Source organism: Lissotriton helveticus, chromosome 1_1 (genome assembly GCF_964261635.1).
Source record: "Lissotriton helveticus chromosome 1_1, aLisHel1.1, whole genome shotgun sequence".
Classification (NCBI taxonomy): domain Eukaryota; kingdom Metazoa; phylum Chordata; class Amphibia; order Caudata; family Salamandridae; genus Lissotriton; species Lissotriton helveticus.
This window is the reverse complement of record NC_136057.1, coordinates 1,164,502,437-1,164,517,588: the sequence shown is the minus strand read 5'-3', so window position 1 is coordinate 1,164,517,588 and position 15,152 is coordinate 1,164,502,437.

Genomic DNA, 15,152 nt, shown 5'->3' with positions numbered 1-15,152 from the left:
TGATGAACAGAGTGCCTGAATTAAGCAGACCACTCTTACCCAGTCCAAAGATCAGGGCTTGATCCATCACCGTTTTTTAGCTCACTGCACCATCCCAGCTCAGAACTTGGCTATATGCAAATTAGTCTGTTCCTGTCCCAGGGGGCCTTGGAGCCCCCCCGCCCATCTAATTTATAGCCCCGGGGGGTGGCTCTCACTCTTGCATAGGAAACAGCAATGTTGAGAGAATATTCCGGTATGATAACAAAGGATTTTGAAGTCCATTTTCACCGTTTTTGTTGTAATTGGCAGCCCTTAATTCGGCGACAATTTTAACTCCGTCTTTGCAAATATGCCACTAAGTTTTGTATTGTTAAGAATCTCGTCTTCCATTTAAATAAGCATGAAGTATTTATTGAAGTTCATTGTGAATCGTGAAGCAACACTGTCTAATTGTGATTGACAAAGAACTGAATGAGTTGTGTACTTGTTTTGCTCGTAATGTGCATAGGGGCAGATTTACAAGTTCATTGCGTTACTATTGCATCACTTTTAAGGTGGGAAAAGTGACGCGAAAGAGGCGCAAGGTGGTTGTAAATCCGGTACACAGTGTTCCGTTTTACTTTGCTTTCCTCTCTGTCATGTAGAGGATCCTGGGTAAATATAACGGTTTCTGTACAGCCAGTACCTTTCAACCCTACCCCCAAATGGCTTACTGCCTGTTACCATAGTAACAGTTCATGGAACACTTAAGTGAGCACAAGGGTTAGAAGTTCACCACACTATGTTGCTAATCCGAACAGTTACTGTGCTGGAGTTTTAAAACTTTTCCATAGAAACCGTTAGTCATAGCTATAGACTCTGGTAAAGAGCTGGTAAAGAGTTAACCTCAGTATTATACTTCAAGTTATAAATATCATTTCTATTTTTAAATTTTGTCTAACTGTATTATTATCACACGAAATAATAGTTAAATGTTGTCAGAAAAAGAAGACATATATATTCTTTTTTAATAACTTATTGAAACAAAAATAAATAACTGGAAACGTAACTTAAAGATAACAATGTAATAAATAACTAGAAACATAACTTTAAAAAAACAATCTAATAAACAAAATGTGATATTGACTCCAAAAGAAGTAGGGGAGGTGATCTGCTAAACAAAAATGCAAATAAGTATTCAAAATTAGATCAATGTGACTAAATGAGGTCAAACATTACAAGTTAAGGTAATACTTGGCAATATTTTTTAACTTGCGCGTCTGCAGTGTGCTTGATACATTCCACCTCTCTTATAGGCCCGCATTCAAGAGGTGTCTGTACGGAAGTGCCTACTGCGTCAGATTTACATTATGGACCAACAGGTCTTTAAAATGATTCAGAGATGAGACAGAATTAGGTGAGAGAGCAAGTCATTATGCAGGACAATTTTCTTTGGGGCTTATTTACAAGCCCCTTGCGCCACTTTTGCGTTACTTTTCCCATGTTAAACGTGACGCAAAAGTGGCGCAAGGAGCTTGTAAATAAGCTCCTTTATTTCTAATGCATTTAATCGGAGGCACTGTATATCTAGGCCGCTCTGCTTACCTTGTGTAAACACTGTGATCAACAGAGTTCACAACTTGAACTCAGCTTTGGTTGTACACGGCAGAGTGGACAGCAGCGTCCATAACTATAAAAGAGAAAGAAAAATGATGGGAGAGAAAGTGGGAGAGAGAAAGAGAGCAAAAATTACATTAAAACTGTGAGAGAGAGAACGTTATAGATGGAGCAGTCAATATTGGAGAAAATTCGAGTAGGTCACCTTTTGCCTCCATTGTGTGTCCAAGTAGGTGCTGGTTCATAGTGCACCCTCCAGTTTAGTGTTCAGAAAGATAGTATATACAGTTAGTAATATCATAGTACATACAACTGCACACGTATATTTTTGTTTTATTAATTTGTACACTCAGGATAATGTATTTCATCAACTTCCTCTGTAAGGAGGTGTCTGTGCGCAGTTTTTCTTCCAAATTAGTATATCCCATGCACTCCCACTGCATAGCGGTGAGTTTTCAATATTGCGAACCTAGACTATTGCACCCCATTGACTCGCAGAGTCTAGAGGTGAGTGCTTTTCTTGGCAAGTCAGAGGCAGATATACAAGCTCCTTGCACCACTTTTCCCATGTTAAAAAAGACACAAAAGTGGTGCAAGGGGCTTGTAGATCTGCCCCTCAGACTGTTGTAACCTATCTATTCTCACTGCTCGGAGGTAATTGTACATTCCTATGCAGTGAAGCTGCTGCATACTACCCACTCTCTCCTTTCACAGATGACTTGTCGTTGTTTCGGAAACAAGCTTCTTTGCTCACCTTGTACCATTGGCGTGATTCAAAGAGGGTGCACCATATGTCGAAGAAGCCTTCTCAGACGTTGTTACGATGGCTACGCATCATCGCAGAATCCACAAACGTAGAGCTTTGTAGGTGTTTGGGGGGGTGATGCCAATTTGTGAAACACAACCTGTAAGATAAAAAGGAAGTTAACATTATGTGTCATTTCTTTATCAAAGGAGAGAGGAAGTGAGAGAGTGACTGAGAAGAATGTTCGGAGCTCATCTTTCTGTCACCGGTGTGTTTTTCACCACGTGCCGGGACATAATTCACCCTAAAGCGTTACATCTAAAAGATAGTAAAAGAAAGATGTTATGATTGGTAATTGTTACTATCTTGATGTGGAGTAGAATTACATCGCCCTTTCACACACCTTCCCTCCCGTATTTAGAAAACAACTATTTGTACAATTCCAACTTGTCTAAAAGGCTTCGATTTTGGTAAAATTACTATAGTAGTAATGTTTTTATCCAGTAGTGAAAGCAAGTGGTGCGCAGTGATACATGTGGTTTCGATCCTCACAAGCGACTGACATTTGACCGATTATAAAAACTTTCCTGCTATTGGAAAAAAAATACAAATGCAATAAGATACGGTATATAGGACTGCATATGCCTAATTTGCTGCGTCGCCTTTTTGTATCCAGTCTGCTGCACCCCATCTACTCCCTCCACTGTGCACCCAGGCCTGACTGCTCACCTTTTCGTGGACAGGGCACCTTCTACATCATGCAGTCGCGCTATGCCACCAAGAAGTCTCACATATGGTGCTTAGTCTTGATATCGCTATGGCTAAGGACATACTCGTGCTCCCATCATCATCACAGGTTGCTCACATGGTCAGGCCTTGTGGTACCACTAACTCAGTGACCAAAGAGGCCACGCACGTAGTGGTGGGCCTCCCTGCTCTGTGGTTCAGGCCTACATGAGGTGTCCGAACTACTAGGACGGGCCAGCACAGCACTTGCAATGGGAGCAACTCTAAAATGGCATAGGGCACGTGCGCCCCGTCTTTTTTATTGGTAGGCTCACATGTGTAGTGAAGTATATGCTTAATGGGTGTGGTGTGGGTGTATACTAGCCAAGAGGGAGTGTGTGTGTGCCATTCTGACAACTAGACCTGGAAGTAAGAAATCACTACAATGGAAATCTGGGCCATGTACGTACCGTTGTTGTGTTTTCCTGGAAGCGTAAGAGGAGTAGGCTGGACTGACATATGCCAGTGCTTCGCGAGGCTGTGAACGATGACTCCGGAGCTATGGGCGTGGTTCTATCGTGAGCTATATGAAAAATCAGGTGATTTGGGTGTCCGTTTTGTAGTGCTGACGTCACCCGGGTCTTAAATGCAAATGAATCATTATGTCTGTAAATTTCCACAACATGGCCAATATGAAAGGTACGGGGTATCACTGACTCTATATTTATTCATAGTTGCACTCATAGAAGATGGTGAACATGACGCAAAATCTACTCATTTGGGTGTCCATGTTGTAGTGCTGCTGTCACCCTGGTCTTACACGCAAATGTGTCATTAACTATGTCTGTAAAGTCCCACAATATGGCTAACATGGAAGGTACGGGGTATCACTGACCCTATATTCCTCCATATATGCACACATAAAAGATGGTGGACATGGCGCCTTTCTTGTACATTTAGTGGAGTGTTGTAGCTGTAGTAATACAGGGCTGTGAAAGCTTTAGGTTGCAGTTTTTGGCACATGAAGGACAGATAATATATATGCGTTTGTGGTCATTCGGGTATATTGTCGAACTTGGTGCTGGAAATAATTGTTTGAGGAGTCACGTCTACATCCTGTTATTGTAGAGTAATAACGTAATCAACGCATGCCGGAAAATGTACTGTAAATACGGTGGTCATGTAAATTGTTGATATAGATTTAGGTCGACTTCACGCTATAAAAACATGCTTTAAAAAAAAAAGAAATAGTACAAATTTATAAATTGACTATACAGTTTCTTTGCAGTATTGTAATGATGCACTTTGTACATTCGTATTTGTAGAATTAGCGAGATAAAGTTGTATAATCAAAGTTTTTGTTATTGGCAGAGGTAAGATGGTTGCATATGTTGTTTACAGCACAATATAATGTGGTAGGACGCAGTAGCAGCATTTTACAAACATATTAAGTACACTGACACAATTAGATAGTTGAAGTGGGTACGGGCACGTGTGCTCAACTCCATTTTATTACGTTGCTGTTGGTAACAAGTAGAATAGTAATCATAATATCATACACAGATATTCAATCATAAACGGTTAATGACTTCTGCTGTACAAAGGTAGGAGCACTATATGTGAAATTATACACAGAAGATTCTATCGTAAAGGGTTCATGAGTTGTGATACACTGGGGTAGGGGTGGTTTATGTGGAGCCTGCGATGATGCGTGGTTCAGGCAGAGCGCATTAATCAGAATAAGAATGTCTTTTGGCAACAGAATTTTGCCTTAATAAGGGCACATGTCGATTATTTATGGTGTACTGAGTTAGTGGTACATATGTTTGCCGCGTCTGGTGGCTCAGTGGACTAATGTGTCCATTACAGGGGCCGGTGTTCGACCTCATGGTCACGGGTTCAAATCCCGGCGGGTCCACTCAGCCTTTCATCCATCTGAGGTAGATAAAATGAGTACCATTGTGTTGAGTAACAATGAACATCTGTTATTCAGCGCCAAGAGACCTCTGGATGAACGTGCACTTTACAAATACACATGTTATGTTATGTTATGGTGCTCGGCGTGTTGCCTACTGGACTGCATCATTTGTAATCATGATTAAAATAAAATATGAAACATGTATGGAATACATTGTCAAAATATGTATGTTTCAGGGACATTATAGTTCAAGTTGTGACCTTTGGGGTCCCCAGTGTAGACTACCATTGAGTGTATCTTTGCACTTGCAGCATGAATTTTGTTTTTCACCTAAACCTAGACTGATATAAAAGAAGTTTTTGAAGGAAGGCTACTAAAGGGATATTGTGTAGGTTTGAGAAACGTTATACTTTGTTTGGTACTGCACTCTATAAATAATGAATTAAGAGTCAGTTGAATTCTGCTTGAATGTCATGTGGCGAGGAATTATGGTGCACTGTGTTAGTAGTACCTTTAGGACTGAGCGTGTACATAACCTGTGATGATGCGTGGTCCAGGCAGGCTGCACTGGGGTAATGTTTTTTGACTACTGAATTTTGCCTTAATAATTGGCAATTATTTATGGTCTACTGGGTTAGTGGTACGTCTGGTGTTTAGCGTGTGCTCACCCTGCGATGATGCGTGGTCTGAATGGGCTGAAATCAAAGCATTGACTGTTGCATACAGGACTGCATGTTCTTTGAGTGAGAAAAAAAAGTACCATCGATGGTTATCAATTCTTCAGCAACAAAACGATCAGAATCAGATGATTATTCCAGTGGTGTAGATGTTTTTGTCTCTTAAAAACAAAATTCAGGTTTCCAATGAAGAAAAAGTGAGATTCAAAGTGTGATTTGTGCTGTCGGCAGTGTAGATTGCCATTAAGTGTGCCTTTGCACTTGCAGCATGAATTTTATTATTCAACTAAATCTATAACTGATATAAAAGAAGTTTTTGAAGGAAGCACACTAAAGGGATATTGTATAGGTTTCATAGGTGTTATACTTAGTTTGGTATTGTACTCTGCAAATAATGAATCAATAGTCTATTTAATAGTGAGTTCTGATAACCGCAGTGTAGGCAGGAGGCAGCGGTTAGCAAGAGTCCACGGCCATGTGGCATTGAGTAGAGCTGCACAGTATTGGTAATTTAGCGTGTGTGCAATCATTAATGATAAGTGTTACACAGAGTTAGTGGCACCTGAAGCAACAATGTTAATAAAATCAAGTTTTCTTACAAATAGTTTTTGTCCTTTTACAGGACTAAGTTGCAGTAGATCTCCAAAAACTATGATATGTTTTTCTTTAAATAAGACATCTGAGTCAATACAGCTATAGTATTGATTCAAAGCTGAATTCAAGTTGTGAACCCTGCTGTTCGCACTGTAGATGGAAGACAGTAGTCAGCACAGATATCGATGAATGATTTTTGTCTCTTATTTTAACAAAATCTGAAAACATACAGAACAATTGTCTCTGCATTAAATAAATCAAGGGTGAACATACTGTTCGTAGTGTAGATGCAAAGTTGAATTCAAGTTGTGAACCCTGCTGTCCGCAGTGTAGATCGAAGGCAGTAGTCGACACAAACATCGAGGAATGCTTTTTTGCAACATACCTTAACAAAATCTGAGGACACAGTACAATTGTCTCTGCCTTAAATACATCGAGAATGAATTCGATGTTGTATGTAGTGCTTATGTGCTTCTGGTATCAAGTGGTTCATTCTGTTGATCGCAGTGTACATTTGAAGGCAGTACTCAGTACACACATTGAGGAATGTTTTTTGTCGCATCATTTAACAAAATTGTCTCCGCCTTATATAAATCAAGGCTAACTTCAATTATGTCCGTAGTGTAAACACAAAGCTGGATTCAAGTTGTGAACCCTGCTGTACACAGTGTAGATTGAAGGCAATAGCCAGCACAATTATAGACGAATGCTTTTTGTCACATCCTTTTACAAAATCGGAAGACATAGAGTACAATTGTCTCTACCTTAAATAAAGCAAGGCTTGATTCAATGCTGTCCGTAGTGTAGATCCAAAACTGTATTCAAGTTTTGAACCCTGCTGTCCGCAGTGTAGATCAAAGGCGGCTACATGACTGAGATATTCCCCAGAGTCTTAGATAATATGGTTGCATCCACAGTGCAGTACACTACAGGTATCAATACTATATTTTCACATGGAAAAGTTTTTTGTTTCTATAGTGAGTTGTGTATAGCATATCACCGGCACACTTGGGATTCTTTAAATTATTGTTGATGAGGGAATTTACTCCCTTATACATAGTTGATTGCCACATCTCTGAACATTCAGCTATTGTGCGTTTGAGAGGTTATGGTATCTTGCGACAGTCCGTTGTCCTGTTGTTTTGCACTGCCTCTGAGGTAGTAGGGGGGAGGGATCGGGGGGGTGTTTGTGGCGGTGGTGGCGCTGGGTGTTCTGATTTTGTTGGGTGTCAGAGGTGCACCTCTATCACATATTCATCTTTAAATATGGGTGTGAGTTGGGTGTAATTTACGCAGTAGATAGCCGACCTACTTACACCAGTTAAATGTTGATGTTAATTTGTTACTGGTAAGTGGAGCTATCGCCTGTTTTTTTAGTGGTTTGTGGCGATTTTGTTGGCAGAAGGAATCAATTGAAGAGTGGTGATATTTGCAGTTTTTACTAGGTTGAGATTGGGATGATAATTAAAAAAGATAGAAAAAACAGATATGCTTAATGAACATTATAATTAGGAATTATTATTTAAAAAACCTTTGAAAATCACTGAAAACACCATAGGTTTCAGGCAGGTTATAGCTAGGAATTATCATTTTAAAAACCTTAGAAATTCATTGAAAAAAAACATAGGTTTCAGGGGAATTATAGTTAGCTGGACATTTCACTCGTACAAAACCATTGAAATTCCTCAGTTATAGTTAGTTGTACTAACTGTAACTCTTGGGCCCTCAATCCACGATGATGTCACATATCACATCATTCATGACATGGTCAGTGACATCACTGATGACATCACTGATGATAATCCACTGAAAAAGACCACAGGTTTCAGGTACATTATAGTTAGTTGGACATTTCACTTGTACAAAACCAGAGAAATTTGGCCTTTAGAGTTAGTTGAGCTAACTATAACTTGCACCCCCACAATGCACTGCTGATTACATCACATATTACATCATTCATAACATGGTCAGTGACATCACTGATGACATCTCTGATGTCCATTGAAACCAACTGGGCGTCTGACGTCGATACAGCACCCTGCACCCGGACTCCCTAGTGCCAGTGAGGGTACACCTTTGGTGCTAGTATGTTTTCCCATTTGCCCTGATCTAAAGGCAAGGAGCTTTGCTCCCAAAACCCAGTGGCCTGCTCGTCAGCAACAGAGGTACAGAAAGAGGCATGAATGGTGCAGAAAGAGGGAAGAGAGATTTAGAAAGAGGAAAGAGAGTTGCACAAAGAGGGAAGAGGGGTGAAGAAAGAGGCAGGAGGGGTGCAGAAAGAAGCAAGTGAGGTGCAGAAAGAGGCAACAGAGGTGCAGAAACAAGCAAGAGAGGTACAGAAACAGGATAGAGAAGTACAGAAATAGGCAAGACAATTTCAGAAAGAAGCAACAGAGGTGTAGATAGAGGCAAGAGAGGTACAGAAAGAGAGAAGACATGTGCAGAAAGAGGTAACAGGGGTGCAGAAAGAAGCATGGGAAGTGCAGAATGAAGTAACAGGGGTGCCGAAAGAGGCAAGAGAAGTGCAGTAGGAAACAACAGAGGTGCAGAAAGAGGCAAGAGAACTGCAGAAAGAGGCAGGAGAGTTGCTGAAACAGGCAAGAGAGGGGCAAAAAAAGGGAACAGCGGTACAGACAGAGGCAAGAGGAGTGCAGAAAGAAGTAACAGAAGTGCAGAAAAAAAGCAGCAGAGGTGCAGATAGAGGCAAGGGGGTACAGAAAGAGGCAAGAGAAGTGTACACAGAAGCCACAGAGGTACAGAAAGAGGCAAGAGGATTGCAGAAAGAGGGAAGAGGTGTGCAGAGAATGGCACGAGGGATGCAAAAAGAAGCAAGTGAGGTACAGAAAGAAGCAAGGGCAGTGCAGAAAGAACCTACAGAGGTGCAAAATGAGGCAAGAGGGGTGCAGAAAAGGTAAGAGAGGTGCACAAAGAGGCAAGAGAGGTACTGAAAGAGGCAGGAGGGATGCAGAAAGAAGGAAGAGAAGTGCAGAAAAAAGCAACAGAGGTGCTGAAAGAGGCACGAAGGGTGCAGAAAGAGCAAGAGAAGTGCAGAAAGAAGCAAGAGAGGTACATACAGAGGCAAGAGAGGCACCGAAGCAGGCAGGAAATATGCAGAAAGAGGTAACAGGGGTGCAGAAAGAAGCAATAGAGGTACAGAAAGAAGCAAGAGGTATACAGAAAGAGGCAAGAGGGGTGCAGAAAGAAGCAAGTGAAGTACAGAAGGAGGCAAGAGAACTGCAGAAAGAGGCAAGAGAATTGCAGAAAGAAGCAAGTGAAGTACAGAAGGAGGCAAGAGAACTGCAGAAAGAGGCAAGAGAGTTGCAGAAACAGGCAAGAATAGGGCAGACAAAGGGAACGGGGTGCTGAAAGAGACAGGCGGAGTGTAGAAAGAAGCAACAGAAGTGCAGAAAGAACCAAGGGAAGTGCAGAAAGAAGTAACAGAGGCACAGAAAGAGGCAAGAGTAGTGCAGAAAGAGACGAGAGAAGTGCAGACAGAAGCAACAGAGGTGCATAAAGAAGTAATGGGGGTACAGATAGAGGGAAGAGGAGTGCAGAAAGAGGAAAGTGAGGTACAGAAAGAGGCAATAGAATTGCTGAAAAGAGCAACATAGGTGTGGAAAGAAGCAAGAGATGTGCAGAAAGAGGCAAGTGAGGTGCAGAAAGAGGCAAAAGAGTGGCAGAAAGAGACACGAGGTCTGGAGAAATGTGCAAGAGAGTAGCAGATAGAAGCAAGAGCAGTGCAGAAAGAACCAAAAGAGGTGCTGAAAGAGGCACGAAGGGTACAGAAAGAGGCAAAAGAAGTGCAAAAAGAATCAAAAGAGGTACAGAAAGAGGCTAGAGAGGTACGGAAAGAGGGAAGAGAGATGTAGAAAGAGGCAATAGAGTTACAGAAATAGGGAAGAGGGGTGCAGAAAGTGGCAAGAGGGGTGCAGAAAGAAGCAAGTAAGGTGCAGAAAGAGGCAACGGAGGTGCAGAAAGACACAAGAGCGGTGCAAAAATAAGCAAGAGAAGTGCAGAAAGATGCAAGAGAATTGCTGAAAGGAGCAACAGAGGGGTGGAAAGAAGCAAGAGAAGTGCAGAGAGAGGCAAGTGAGATACAGAAAAAAGCAAGAGAGGTGCAGAAAGAGCCAAGAGGGGTACATAAATGTGCAAGAGAGTAGCAGATAGAACTACGAATTCAGATTTACTCTCCTGTTATCACGAGAGACGTCAGTGCTGCATGTTTGAGCCCAGTACAGACCCTGAAAAGTAAATCTAAGCGTATTTACCAGTAACCTGTATTTCCTTCCAGAGGAATCTATTGTGTGGTTTTCACCAGAAAAGTTTCTAAGTGTCTATTTTTGAAACGTACAAATATTCCTCTAAAATCAGCCGAACTACGAATTCCGATTTACTCACATCTTAGCAGGAGAGAGCTCAGTGCTGCATTATTCAGCCCACTACTGATCCTGAAAAGTAATTCTAATAGTAGTTACAGTATCTTGAATTTCCTTCCATAGGCTAACATTGACTGGTTTCACTTGGAAATTCTTCGAAGTGTGGAGTTTTGGAACTTAAAAAAATTCCTCTACAATCAGCCGAACTATGAATTCCGATTTACTCACCTGTTATCAGGAGAGACCTCAGTGCTGCATCTTTCAGCCCACTACTGATCCTGAAAAGTCATTCTAACCATACTTAGAGTAACTTGAATTTCCTTCTATAGGCTAGCATTGACTGGTTTCACTTGGAAATTCTTCGAAGTGTGGAGTTTTGGAACTTTAAAAATTCCTCTAAAACCAGCCGAAGTACGAATTCCGATTTACTCACCTGTTATCAGGAGAGACCTCAGTGCTGTATTTTTCAGCCCACTACTGATCCTGAAAAGTCATTCTAACCATACTTACAGTAACTTGAATTTCCTTCTATAGGCTAACATTGACTGGTTTCACTGGGAAATTCTTCTAAGTGTGGAGTTTTGGAACTTTACTTAAAAAAATTCCTCTAAAATCAGCCGAACTATGAATTCCGATTTACTCACCTGCTATCAGGAGAGACCTCAGTGTTGCATCTTTCAGCCCAGTACTGATTCTGAAAAGTAATTTTAACCGTACTCACCAGTAACTTGAATTTCCCTCCATAGTATATCATTGCCTGCTATATAAAATATATATAAATTTAAAAAAATAGAAAATAAAAATAAAAAATATTACAATTTCAATATTTTTAAAAACATTTATTTTTCAATGTATATTAAAAATATGTAATGTCATTTAAAAAATAAAATATCTAAAAATAAATACTTTAAAACAATGTAGTAAATCAGTATAAAAAATAAAACAATTAATACATTTAAAAATTATCATTTACAAAACCTTTGAAATTCACTGAAAAAAACATAGGTTTGAGCCACGTTATAGATAGGAATTAGCATTTAAAAAACCTTAGAAATTCACTGAAAAACCACAGGTTTCACACATGTTATAGTTAGTTGGACATTTCACTCATACAAAACCATTGCAATTCCCCCGTTATAGTTAGTTCAGCTAACTATAACTTGCGCGCCCGCAATGCACTGCTGATGATGTCACATATTACATCACTCATGACATGGTCAGTGACATCACTCATGACATCACTGATGACATCTCAAATGACATCACTGATGAACTCACTGATGACATCATCCTTGTGAAAGAGTGGCAGACCTCCTCTCACCCTAATATAACCTTTGATACACACATTCAAAAATAGAAACTAACATTTTCAAAAAAATGGAGATATCAATACCAGTTACAAGAACCTATTAGGTAATTCCAACATCTACATACACATCCACTCATTCACTAACAGTTCTATATAGTCACTCATAAATGTACTCACTCATCATATGTACTCATATACCTATACATCCTGTTACACACTGATACTCATCCATAGAGTTACTCACACACATACTCACACATGCAAATAAACTATCAAACATCCATTTACACACACCACTACACTTACTTCTACAGAAACGTACACATACTTACTCTCTTAAACAATCACTTATAGAAACACATACTTATTTATACAGGAACTCTTCAAATCTATCACTTTCACATATACTCAGTTATATACATCAATAGTCAATACTCACATATATTAGTTTAAAACATATGTAGTTTCTCATAAAGATACTATTGAGACAGTCATTCACTCACTAACACACCCATACACACACTCATCCACACATACAGTCCTGCACACATGCTGTCTTCAAAACACATACAAACAGTGAGTCAGTCATTCATGCATCTGTGCGCTAAGTAATACCCCCACCAAACCATACAGACACTCATTCTGATACTCAAAAAACCAACTAATAACCCATATAGACAATAATGTAGCTCCTCACCAACCCATGCAGCCACTTATACACAAGATGAGACACTGATACAGATATTTACATATTTAAACTTTTCTCGCTAATATATGTATACACTAAGATATACTTAATAAGTCAGTTATACAATCAATTTTACAAAAAAAATCCATTTAGACACGTATTTCCCATTTATTCTTCCATTGACCTTTAGATATACATATAAAAAAAGGATTTTTCTTCAGAAAGACACGCATTCACTGGATGATGTCATCAGTGATGTCATCACTGATATCATTTCAGATGTCATCAGTGATGTCATGAGTGATGTCACTGATCATGTCATGAGTGATGCAATATGTGACAACATCAGCAGTGCATTGCGGGCGTGCAAGTTATAGTTAGCTGAACTAACTATAACGGGGGAATTTCAATGGTTTTGTATGAGTGAAATATCCAGCTAACTATAACATGTGTGAAACCTATGTTTTTTTCAGTGAATTTCTAAGGTTTTTTAAATGCTAATTCCTAACTATAACGTGGCTAAAACCTATGATTTTTTCAGTGAATATATATATATATATATATATATATATATATATATATATATATATATATATTACCTACTGGCGGTCGCCAGTAGGTAGTTATAGTTAGGATTGATTTCCATAGGGAAATCGTAACATTCTATTTGGAATACCTTTGGCGCCGGTGGAGGAATCTGCCTGAAATTTTCCTCAACTTTGCCTCGCGGCGCTCCGCTCCTTCCCTGAAAGTTTGGGGGGCATTTGTCAAGCGGGGGCCGAGATAAAAGGGGGGTCCCAAAACGTGTTTTCCCCATGTTAATTTCCATAGGGCGGTCGAACTCACTTTCAGCTCGAACGGCTGAATGGATTTTCACAAAACTTGGCAAAATTGTAGGGACTGGTAGCCCGATGTGCCTTTGCTATGTCTCAAGATATGTGCTCCAGAGGATTTTGAGTAATTTAGGTTAAAAAAAAATTATATATCTATAGTCGCGCCCCGGTACGCGCACCGGAGAGCGCTCCGGGGGCGCCACGCGACTTGCGCACGGAAAGCTGATTGACTCTCGGGTGTCTGTAAACATTCGAAACAGTCCGCAGTGGCCGCCATCTTGTGTCTCGGTAGGATCGAGACACAAGAGGTGGCAAAAACAAAGGGGGAAATGACCATAAGGGGGCAGGGTAGACCCCCCTGACCCCGTAGGTTTGATGTGGGGGCCATAAAAGAGTCCCCCGGGTGAAAAAAAAAATAATTTTTTTCGATTTTCGCGGGGGGAGCGCCCGGTACGCGCACCGGGGAGCGTACCGGGGAGCGTACTTTGGTGAAAAATAGTGAAAATAATAGTGTAAAATAATCATTTTGAGTGATTACAGGTAGGGTAGCTCTGAAAAGAGCTTTTGGGTTCTCTGGCTGTTTTAGGTACCTACAAGTACGTCCCACCCACACCCACACACACACAACCCCACACCCCCACACCCACACACTCCCCACACACACCTCACACACGCACACCTCCACCCACACCCAAACACCCCACACCCCCACACCGACACCTTACACATCCACACCCACATCCCACACACCCACACTCACACACACACCTCACCCCCCAACACACACACACACGCACACACAGATACCTCACAGACACACCCCACACATCCCACACACACACCTCCCCCCCACACACACACACCTCACACACACCTCACAGACACATCCACACATCCCACACATACACACACATTCTACACACATACACCCACATACGAACTCAAGAGCTCCAAGAAGAACTGCCGAGCCCTCGAGAAAGACTGGAGAAGGGAACCTACACCGGACAACATGACCACCCTCAAGCTTGCCACCCGGAAGCACCACCAACTGATCCGCGCCACCAAGAATACTGCATTCAAGGACCGACTGGACAACAACGCACACAACTGCAAGGAACTCTTCAACATCGTGAAAGAGCTCTCCAACCCCAACGCCGAAAACAACGACATCACCCCATCCCAAGACCTCTGCAACTCCCTCGCCTCCTACTTCCACAACAAGATCGCGGACATACACAACAGCTTCAGCAGTCAACCATCGCACACAGCGACCGCAGCAACGCCACCCACGACCACCCTCCACGCCTGGACTCCGATCAGCACCGATGACACCGTCCGCATGATGAACTCCATCCACTCCGGATCTCCGACCGACCCCTGCCCTCACCACGTCTTCAACAAGGCCGACGCTGTCATCGCACCCCACCTGCGGGACATCATCAATACCTCCTTCGACACAGCCACCTTCCCGGAGAGCTGGAAGCACGCCGAACTCAGCGCTCTACTTAAGAAACCAACAGCGGACCCCACCGAACTCAAGAACTACCGCCCCATCTCGCTCCTCCCGTTTCCAGCCAAAGTAATCGAGAAGACCGTCAACAAACAGCTGGCCGCCTTCCTCGAGACGAATGGATCCCTCGACCCCTCACAGTCTGGCTTCCGAGCCAACCACAGCACCGAGACCGTTCTGATCGCTGCCACCGATGAC